Genomic DNA, 9,734 nt, shown 5'->3' with positions numbered 1-9,734 from the left:
GTGGTGTCTAGAATAGCATCTGGTGCATAGTAAGGGCTGTGTAATATTTATTCAGATTGCTAGTACCGTGCCTGCTTCCTCTGCTGACACTATCATGATCACCATTATCACCATCATCACCACCATCACCATCACCTTAATTATCACCATCACTGCCATCACCATCACCACCATATCACCACATCACCATCAACATCATATCACCATCATCATCATCATCACCATCACCATCACCACCATATCACCACATCACCATCAACATCATATCACCATCATCATCATCATCACCATCACCATCACCACCATATCACCACATCACCATCAACATCATATCACCATCATCATCATCATCACCATCACCATCACCACCATATCACCACATCACCATCAACATCATATCACCATCATCATCATCATCACCATCACCATCACCACCATATCACCACATCACCATCAACATCATATCACCATCATCATCATCATCACCATCACCATCACCACCATATCACCACATCACCATCAACATCATATCACCATCATCATCATCATCACCATCAGCATCACCACCATATCACCACATCACCATCAACATCATATCACCATCATCATCATCATCACCATCAGCATCACCATCACCATCAGCAGCATCGCCATCATCCCATCACCATCACCATTATCTCATCACCATCACCAACACCATCTCCATCATCACCATCATCCCATCACCATCACTCTCATTACCATCATTATCACCATCATCATCCCATCATCATCACCATCATTACCATCATGACAATCATCACCATCCCCATCACAACCATCACCATCACCATCATGACCATCGTCATCACCAACACCATCATCACTGTCATTCCATCAGGGACCACAAGCTCAGTGTGATCTGTGAGCTGTTAGTTCACTCTGCCCAGCGTCTAGATGTGTGTCTGGCACATAGGATACAGGCAGGGTATTTATTGAATGAACATGGGAGTTATAAAATGAGTACCTGGGCAAATATCCAGGTTGCGGTGGAATTCTGCTGCAGTGCCAGCATTACAGGGAATAGACATCTCAGTGCTGGAGCCTGACATTACAGGATCAAAAATAAAAACCGCCCTTCCACCCACTCTGGATGCTCTCCTCGCCTGGCCTTCACTCCTAGTGCCTTCTGAGTCACGCGGGGCTCCCTGCAGCCTCATTGATTAATGCCCAGATGCACTAAGTGATGGATTTTGCATCAATACCATCCTGCCTTGGAAGCAGGTCTGGGCAGGAAAACTCACTAAATAAAGACATCCAGTGACGGGTTTGCGAGCCTGGGTGGAGGGAGGCAGGGGAGGGAGCTTCCATCTCAGCAACCGAGGCCAGAGGAGGCCGAGCAGGAGGAGGTGTGGGGGCTGAAGCCTGCGCTCGCTCTGAGTCGGAAAAGCCTGGCTCCCCAGAGCTGATTGTGGTGAGGAGCCCTGAGGCGGCTCAGAACTTCAAAGGAGGCTGGGAAGGTCAGTCAAGTACTGAGTTTCCATCCCATCTGCCTGGAGAGGGCCAGGAAGAAGAGGTGGGGAGGACGTAGAGGTGGCTGTCCACAGTGCCTGGCAACCAGGACATCAGACAACATTGTTCATACAATTTAGCCCTCTGGGTTACAGTAGGAATTTGGTTATCCAATATTAATAATACTTTACTAAACCAGATCAAGAAAATATATGTCTATGTATCATTCATGCTTCCAATAGAAAATTATCACTGAAAATTGTACTTATACCTTCCTTTGATATGTGTTTGTTAAATTGCTAATATCCTTGCACATCTTACACCCCAGCAAATGATATAGATCTTTCCTCAGGATTCTCTTCTTTGGATTTGGAAAGTTCAGTGGGGTCCCCAGGTTTTCACATATGCCCGGGGGGCCGGTCTCCGCTGGCACTCAGCTCCCGATTACTTCATTCATTTCTTCAACGCACACAGCCGGCCTCCATTCTGCCCAGGAAACACCACGAGTTGGGAGGGAGATTTGCTCTTGATTTTCCAAAGGAAGTAGGGGAGGGAGGGAGAAAGAGAGAAGCAGACAGAGAAGGGAAAGTGGGTTTTCCTTGGGGGAACGTAGGTACTCTTGAAAACTGCAGCCAAATATTCGGGTTCACAATGCTTACCTGGGACCATAGGATTCATGCCAGGCGGGTTCCCCATCCGCAAATCAGATGAACTTGGCCAAGATGGACAGGGAACTGCAGGTTGGAGAGGAAGCCAAAGAGAAGGGCCTTATCCCGTGACCCTGTGCTGGGTACAAAGGTGGGGAGACCTGATGGGACAGGGGCCCTGGCTCTTCCCAGGTGGAGACTCATATCACATCCACACCCATCCTCTATATCACATCCACGCACCCTCCACATCACACCCACCCACCCTCCATATCACACCCACACCCACCCTCCACATCACACCCACACCCACCCTCCATATCACACCCACACCCACCCTCCATATCACACCCACCCACCCTCCATATCACACCCACACCCACCCTCCATATCACACCCACCCACCCTCCATATCACACCCACACCCACCCTCCATATCACACCCACACCCACCCTCCATAACACACCCACACCCACCCTCCATATCACACCCACACCCACCCTCCATATCACACCCACACCCACCCTCCATATCACACCCACACCCACCCTCCACATCACACCCACACCCACCCTCCATATCACACCCACACCCACCCTCCATATCACACCCACACCCACCCTCCATAACACACCCACACCCACCCTCCATATCACACCCACACCCACCCTCCATATCACACCCACACCCACCCTCCATATCACACCCACACCCACCCTCCATATCACACCCACACCCACCCTCCATATCACACCCACACCCACCCTCCATATCACACCCACACCCACCCTCCATATCACACCCCACACCCACCCTCCATATCACACCCCACACCCACCCTCCATATCACACCCCACACCCACCCTCCATATCACACCCACCCACCCTCCATATCACACCCCACACCCACCCTCCACATCACACCCACACCCACCCTCCATATCACACCCACACCCACCTCCATATCACACCCACACCCACCCTCCATATCACACCCACACCCACCCTCCATATCACACCCACCCACCCTCCATATCACACCCACACCCACCCTCCACATCACACCCACACCCACCCTCCATATCACACCCACACCCACCCTCCATATCACACCCACCCACCCTCCATATCACACCCCACACCCACCCTCCATATCACACCCACACCCACCCTCCATATCACACCCACACCCACCCTCCATATCACACCCACACCCACCCTCCATATCACACCCACCCACCCTCCATATCACACCCACACCCACCCTCCATATCACACCCACCCACCCTCCATATCACACCCACACCCACCCTCCATATCACACCCACACCCACCCTCCATATCACACCCACACCCACCCTCCATATCACACCACACCCACCCTCCATATCACACCACACCCACCCTCCATATCACACCACACCCACCCTCCATATCACACCACACCCACCCTCCATATCACACCACACCCACCCTCCATATCACACCCCACACCCACCCTCCATATCACACCCCACACCCACCCTCCATATCACACCCCACACCCACCCTCCATATCACACCCACCCACCCTCCATATCACACCCACACCCACCCTCCATATCACACCCACACCCACCCTCCATATCACACCCACCCACCCTCCATATCACACCCACACCCACCTCCATATCACACCACACCCACCGTCCATATCACACCCCACACCCACCCTCCATATCACACCCACACCCACCCTCCATATCACACCCACCCACCCTCCATATCACACCCACACCCACCCTCCACATCACACCCACACCCACCCTCCATATCACACCCACCCACCCTCCATATCACACCCACCCACCCTCCATATCACACCCCACACCCACCCTCCATATCACACCCACACCCACCCTCCATATCACACCCACACCCACCCTCCATATCACACCCACCCACCCTCCATATCACACCCACACCCACCCTCCATATCACACCCACACCCACCCTCCATATCACACCCACCCACCCTCCATATCACACCCACCCACCCTCCATATCACACCCCACACCCACCGTCCATATCACACCCACACCCACCTCCATATCACACCACACCCACCGTCCATATCACACCCCACACCCACCCTCCATATCACACCCACCCACCCCCCATGCCCTGGCCCCAGGGATGGAGGGTGGGCTGGGCAGGGCGACTCTGACTGATGGACGCTGCTGGTCGTTCTCCACGTGCTGCCTCTCAGCCTGGATCTCTTACCCTGGAGAACACAGGGGCTGCTGCCCACAGATGCCACTAATAGTTTCTGTTGAGTTTGGCCAAGGGAGGCCCCAGTTGGAGATTGGGAGAGGAGAAAGGGAAGCTTTTCCACCCCTGCAGGGAGGGAGACTCATTCCGGGTCACACCGACTCCCAGACGCAGAGAGCACCCCTCTGCACACCCGGACATATGGCCTGGGGTCACCCTTGCCCCTGGTTCCCAACGCCTCCTCGCTGTCCAACGCCACTCCCATTCCTCCCCTAGAAGTGGACTCAGAGCTGCCTGAATCTACAAACAGAGCTTCCAGAGATGACTTCGCTCCTACAGGCACTCACAGTAACAAGGGCACAGCCCAGGGAAAAATGCGCCATCGCGGGGAAGACTGCAAGGACAGCGCAGACCCAAGACCCCTCGGTCCCAGCCCTGGCCACCTGCCCTGCATCGGAGGTTCCCAAAGCGGCAAGACACGGACACCCCTGGGAATGTGGGAAAGGCAGCAGCCTCCACCTCAGCATCCGGCTCTGGACAGGGATGAACAAACATGTGCATCCAAAGCCCTCCCCTCCCCCTGCCAAGCTGTTTCTAAGGCAGGTGGTCTGCAAGCCACCCCTTGGGAACACGTCCCCGGCCACACCAGGGCCACACCTCAATACCTCCTCCCTGGGGCAGAGCTGGGAAGATCTCTGGGGTTGGCACGGAAGAGTGTGGGCCCAGGAGCCATTTGTCACCCAGGTCATTACAAGGAGGATGCGTCCCTTGGAATCAACAGTAGCTCTTTAGGACAAGGGAAAATTGTTGTCCAAATAACTTGGCATCTTAGCAACCAGGAACATTGCTTTGTCCTGCCCTTGACGGGGATGTCTTGTCACTTAATTTCAAGCCCCTGCCAGAGAGCTTTTGAAATACAGCCTGTGTGTCCACTGTGTTATAAATGTGCACACTGTTTGCATACACCTGCGTATTAGTGGCATTAGCGTTTTACGAGGAAAATGCTGCGAACCTTTAGGCGGCCAGGACTGCTATCAGCATAGGTCATTTTCCTCTCACCATTATATTAACTGGGAGCATTAAATGGCCACGTAAAAGTCACAGCCGTCGCTGGGAAGGACAGTGTCCTCACCCACCCGTGTGCTCTGGAAGTCAAAGCGGAACATGATGGAACATGATCTACGGGTGGAAGGCAGCCTGTGCTCCCCACTGTTACTAAATTAACTGGCCTGGCGGTGAGCGCAAGCATTGAATTATTGAACACAGAAATGCTGGCCCCATTTAAGCGGACTTCCTGTTAATTCAGTGCTGGGGAAAAGGTCACAGCAGAAACCGCGTGGAGATGAAAGAACCCACACAGAGTCTGGGCCCAGTGGTCACGTGCCGCAGCCAGAGGAAGAAGAGTGCAAACGTCTGGGACGAGAGGAGCAGAGAACCCCAGCTCCCCAGCTCACTGTGGGCCATGGGTCCCAGCCCTCAGAGGGGTTTTTGTTCCAATTCCTGAGGGAGGATCCTGAAGCAACACTGATCTGATAGGAGCTTCTGAGAATAATCTAAGCCAACGCCCATTTCTCCTGCAGCTGCTCCGGCATCTGCTAACCTGGTTCTAAGGATCTGTCTCCTCACTGTGACCATGCCAGGGTGCAGGTGGCCCACCAACTACATGAAAATGCCACATGCCATCCACGTAGGGTCGCTGGGCTATTTGAACTTGAGTTCTCTATTCTAGGTTTAGATTTTGGAGACAGAAATGAACCCTAGATCTTCAGACCTCAATCCAGGACTCTTCCTGACTGTGAAGCAATTTCAGACCAAATTTCTTCCCTCAGGAAACTGAAGCAGCCACCCAGCCCCCGGCCTCCGGCCTCCAGCGTGGCATGGCTGTGATTGGTGAGGCTCTCTGCACTTCTGTCTTCACTCAGCTGAGATTCTCTGTCTCTGGGAGCCTCGCCCATGAATCAACACAGTGAAGTGAGACCCCGTTGTCCACACAGACCCCAGGCGAGAGCCTGCTGTGATGGCCCCTACCAATGGGAAGACGGTGCTCTTCTCCAGAGGCTGAGAACAAATCCCCTTTCTCCAGGACGGAACTTCAGCACCCACGGCTAGGGCTTCCAGCTCTTTCCCACAGCCGGGCCTTGAGGACCCCAGCTGGGGACCCCATGAGCTGCCCTCAGGGGTCTGAGCCCAAAGACTGGCAGGTGGGGCAGATCTGGTCTGGGGCCCTGGGAGGAAGGCTGGCGGGCTCTCTGCTCTCCCTTCAGGCTGCGTCCTCTGCCCGTGGGAAGGGACCTGCTCATGTCTTGGGTGTGAACCTAGAACATCTGAGACAGGTCTCAGTTAATTTAGAAAGCTTATTTTGCCAAGGTTGAGGACACACCCAGGACCCAGCCTCAGGAGGTCCTGATGACACGTGCCCAAGGTGGTTGGGTACAGGTTGGTTTTACACATTTTAGGGAGACATGAGACATTAATCAATATGGGTAAGAAGTACATTGGTTCCTTCTGGAAAGATGGGACAACTGGAAGCAAAGGCGGGAAGACTCAAAGTGGGGAGGGGCCTTCCAGGTCACAGGTAGGTGAGACACAAATGGTTACATTCTTTGGAGTTTCCGATTAGCCTTTCCAAAGGAGGCAGATCAGATATGCATCTATCTCAGGGAGCCGAGGAGTGACTTTGAATAGAATGAGGCAGGTTTGCCCTGAGCAGTTCCTAGCTTGACTTTTCCTGAGAGATTTTGGGGGCCCAAGATAGTCTCCTCTTCCAGGGGGAAGGGAGTTAGGGCCAGCATCCGTGGTCAGGAGGCCGCCTCTGTTCCCACAGCTCCTGTCCTTAGCGCCGCCCCCACCCCGTGACCTCGGAGCCTACCGTGGGGCAGAAGCTGTGTCATCCTTGCTTGCACCTGCACCCGTCACCAGGTGAACGGCACTGGAGACATAGCCCTGAGTGTGGGTGTGGCCTCCTCGGGGCCCCGGCATCCTGCTGTGTAGGTCACCTCCAGGACACCAGTGTCATCTCTGCTGTGCTGTGGGGTCACTTCTGGCTCAGCCCGGGGACTCAGGACACCAGTGTAGCCTCTGCTCTGCTGTGGGGTCACCTCCAGCCTAGCCCAGTACTCAGGACACCAGTGTAGCCTCTACTGTACTGTGGGGTCACCTCTGGCTCAGCCCGGGGACTCAGGACACCAGTGTAGCCTCTGCTCTGCTGCGGGGTCACCTGCAGCCCAGCCCAGGACTCAGGACAAGCAACAAGCCCTGAGTCACACAGGGCTGGTTGCCTGTGCTCTGCGGCTGTAACTTCCAGCTTCAGCTGCTGGAGGAGGAGGAGTTAGGACATCAGGAAAGAGGAATTGAGCTCCTTTGTAGAGAAGCTCAGAGGTTTCCAGAATGCAAAGCAGGCCTCCTGCCTCAGAGCACGCCCTGCAGTTGGAATAGCAAAGCACTGGCTTCCTGAACCCCAGCCCCAGTGGGCTCTCTGCCTTGGGGAGCAGCAGACTCCAGGCTTCAGGGTGAGAACTCTGTTCTCTCCTTGCATTATAAATGTGGATCTAACAATTACAGCTGATTAGCATGCAAAAGACAAACAACATTTGGCAGAGCCTCCATTCACCTCTAATTGTTCCCATCTGAGCTGCCCAAATGGTCGCCTGGCACCTGATTTGAGTGGGCCCAAGGGGTTTGCTCTGCCCCACGGCTGCAGGGGGGAGATGGGGGAGGCCCGTGAGGGAGGCAGCAGCTGGAGCCCAGAGGACTCCAGGCCTGTGGTTCCTTCTGTCCAAGGCCCCAGGTTTGCCTTTTCCCCAGGTTTCAGAGTCTTCCTGCACTTGTTGAGTGATGCCCAGGATATTTTGTCGTGAAACGGAGGAGCCAGGAGGGCGGCACTGCTCTGTCTTGGCAGGAACCGGAGGACCTGTCTGGTTGATTCTTGTGTGGCTATTGTAGTTGTAGCTTTGATGGTTCTGCTTAGGTTTTGAGGAACAGCAAGGTCACTCGGTGTACTGTCACCCAGCCCGTGAGAGCACACAGCAAGGTCACTCGGTGTACTGTCACCCAGCCCGTGAGAGCACACAGCAAGGTCACTCGGTGTACTGTCACCCAGCCCGTGAGAGCACACAGCAAGGTCACTCGACGTACTGTCACCCAGGATGTGAGAGTGCCCATGCACCCTGGTCCAGCCCCTCTGTCAGGTCCCACTGCCCTGACAGCTCGCTGACGTGGATGCCACAATGAAAGACATGTGTCCACAGCAAATGGAAAATGGGCTGGGATCCCTGTCATAACTTGTTCGCTTTTCGGGGCTGGCAGCTGGGGTGTGTTCTTAGGGGTGGTCTGCGGCTCCAAGCTGGACTCTCTCGCCATAGCTCACAGCAGCATGTGCACGGTCACCCTCAGGCAGGAGCCACAGCACAGCCTCAAGGTGCTGCTGCCCATCTGTCTGACAGCCTCAAAGCAGAGACGCAGACGGTCTGGTCGATCCTGAAACAGCTACAAAGGCCCCTAGGACCATCGGCTCCAGGACTGGGGCAGAGGGGGTCAGTCCAAAGTTTCACAAGCCCTGGAACAACCACCAGCCCCTCAGGGCACCCACAGTGTGGGGAGAGGGACAGGGGAAGGGAGAGGAGCTCCTCCGCAGAGGCCAGGGTCTTCTCTTCAACCGAACTCTGTCCCCTTCCATCCGGGATCCTCCCAGCCTCTTAGAGGGGCCTTGAGTTGTGGGGGAGGGGAGCCAGCAGGAGCAGCTTCACGCAGGGCTTCTGCTCGGGGGGAGCCTCAGAGGAGGGAGTCTCCCAGAGGCCACATCCCTGGGGGGTAACTGGAGGACACGGGCAGGTGCTGCAGCCCGTGGGGTGTGGGCGAGACCCCAAGGCCTCCAGACACGCATGAGTTAGAAGGAGAGGGTGTCTGGGTTCTGTGGACCTGGCCAGACTTTCTCCTGCTAGGAGTCACTTCCATCGGCGGGGGAGCGGGCTCTGTCTGACATGAGGCTCAGGACCCCTCAGGCACCTGATCCTGGAAATCCTCCAGGAGCACGTGAGCTTGACACCCAGGAATGAGCTCTCCCGGGGGTGAAAGCCATTTCCCACCCACCCCCACCTCCCACCCAGTGCTGCCCTTTAGGAGCTTCTGCCTGGGGTCGGGGGTGAGGCAGGCAGGGGCTGCACTTGCAATTTGCAGACAAGAGCCCCCTCCAGGGAGGCTGCTCTGACCCCATGGGAACCCAGGATTTAGCTCACAACACCCCTTCCTGGTACTTTAGTGAAACTCCCCAGTGCTCCAAGAGGCAAACCTGCAGTGACTGCTCCCATCCCAGGGCCACATCAGACTGGGGAAGGTGAGGTGGCCC

General features: G+C 55.2%; 1 long non-coding RNA gene across 1 annotated transcript; it reads right to left on the bottom strand.

The window, feature by feature from the left end:
- Positions 1–957: 957 nt before the first annotated feature.
- On the bottom strand, positions 958–7,457 carry LOC134732163 (uncharacterized). The gene is made up of 3 exons (XR_010115048.1): positions 7,260–7,457; positions 2,151–2,277; positions 958–2,016 (listed from the first exon to the last, which is right to left on the bottom strand). It is a non-coding gene; the product is annotated as an uncharacterized lncRNA (long non-coding RNA).
- Positions 7,458–9,734: the final 2,277 nt, after the last annotated feature.

Source organism: Symphalangus syndactylus, chromosome 13 (assembly GCF_028878055.3).
Source record: "Symphalangus syndactylus isolate Jambi chromosome 13, NHGRI_mSymSyn1-v2.1_pri, whole genome shotgun sequence".
In the NCBI taxonomy this organism is placed as follows: domain Eukaryota; kingdom Metazoa; phylum Chordata; class Mammalia; order Primates; family Hylobatidae; genus Symphalangus; species Symphalangus syndactylus.
The sequence above is the reverse complement of the archived record's forward strand: the minus strand, read 5'-3'. Positions and strand labels throughout refer to the sequence as shown.